This window comes from Chinchilla lanigera, unplaced genomic scaffold, assembly GCF_000276665.1.
Source record: "Chinchilla lanigera isolate Chin_1 unplaced genomic scaffold, ChiLan1.0 scaffold00051, whole genome shotgun sequence".
NCBI classification, from domain to species: domain Eukaryota; kingdom Metazoa; phylum Chordata; class Mammalia; order Rodentia; family Chinchillidae; genus Chinchilla; species Chinchilla lanigera.
The window spans coordinates 10,873,235-10,874,729 of record NW_004955452.1 but is presented as its reverse complement, the minus strand read 5'-3'; the positions used below and the strand labels follow the sequence as shown (position 1 = coordinate 10,874,729).

The 1,495-nt window shown below is 48.7% G+C and overlaps 1 long non-coding RNA gene across 1 annotated transcript in view; it reads left to right on the top strand.

Annotated features, from left to right (window-relative positions):
- The window catches only part of LOC102023550, a 74,234-nt gene that overhangs the window by 15,887 nt on the left and 56,852 nt on the right, over nt 1-1,495 (top strand). The window contains exon 2 of the long non-coding RNA XR_001236053.1: nt 1,106-1,282. This is a non-coding gene — a long non-coding RNA (uncharacterized LOC102023550). The remainder of the gene's footprint in view (nt 1-1,105; nt 1,283-1,495) is intronic.

The following is a 1,495-nucleotide window of genomic DNA, read 5'->3' as shown; positions in this document are numbered from 1 at the left end:
CTAAATCCCCAGCCCCCAGTTCGCAGATTTTAATGTTTACCTCACAGAAAAAAAAAAAAAAAAAAAACCCTCCAAGTTGACATATAAAATTAATCATCACTGAAGCAGGCATAGTGGTGCACACCTGTAATCCCCGCACTTGGGAGGCTGAGGCAGGAAGGTTGCTGTGAGTTTGAGGCCAGCCTGGGCTACATAGCGAGACCCTGTCTGAAAAAAAAAAAAAAACCAAAATAAAAATAACCATCTTTAGTGTTTACTAAAACGGTGAAAGAGAGCTCAAAGAAAATAAGAATGGAAAGTGTAGAAGTGGCAAACAAAACAGGAGCAGCTGCTCTGAGGTGGACGGAGAGCACTCAAGAAAAGAAAAAGTGGGCTGGGATGTAGCTCAGCGGGTACAGCGCCTGCCCGGCAAGCACAAGGGCCTGAGTTCGATTCCTGGTACCAAAAGAAAAAGTTGTGAGGCTCCGTGTCTCTCCCGTCCCCACCAACACTGAGACCTATCTGGAGAGAATATGTCTGCGGCCCCCGCGTACTGAGGTTCCCCAGTGTACCACAGACTTGGCTGCCCGTTCAGAGGCTACCAACCAGGGTGGCAGCAGCACTTGCTGGAAGCTGCACTTTAGCGTGGAGAAGAAAGATGCCCTCAGCTAACACAGGAGCCCTGCCCTGCCTCGGCAGAGTTCCTGTCAGCCCAAGGCCTGACCTTGCTGAGGTGGCGGGGAGAAGAAATGTTTACAGGGTCCAGGTGATTTCAGAAAGCCGGGCCAAGAAGAGTAGATTTGGAACTAAGTGACACTAAGCTGCCACTTTATGCAGGTTGAGGAATAAATAAATTTGAGGAATAAATGAATGTTTCAAAAGCAAAAGCTGTAACTAATTGGGGAGTCATGGGTTGTTTGGGGGATTCAAATGAGAAAAAAAATTAAATTTCATAGAGAAAGCTGTGGGACTCCTCATTGGAATAAAAGAGAAAAGTAGGTCTGTGAAGCAAGTTCTTAGGGAGATAAGAGACGGTCTTAGTCACGTGCCTCCTCATGGCCACACGACGCCCAACACCCATCACCCCAAGGAAGAGACATTTATTTTGGCTCTTGTTTGAGTCCAGGCTCAGCCAGCTCCAAAGAAGAAAAACAAGGCGGAGGAAGGCAGGAAGCAGAGACTGAAGGGAGGAGCAGGGATGGGAGTGGACCCTGCCAAGCCTGGCCCGCAGGCACCCAGCCTCTGGGACCAAGACCTGCTGCTGACAGCGCGCTCAGCTATCAACTCCTGGACTGATGGACCCGTGAGTACACGCCCCTGATCCAATCAGCTCCCCAGAGCCCCACCTCTGAGCGCATGAGGGGAGGTAGAGATAAATCATAACGGAGACTATTAACAAAGTACTAGAGATTGCTCACAGAGCCTTTCCACTGAGCTTTTATTTTTTATTTTGAGGCAAGGTTTTTGCTCAGTTGCTAAATTGCCCTGGCTGGATTTGAAGTGTGTGTGTGTGTGT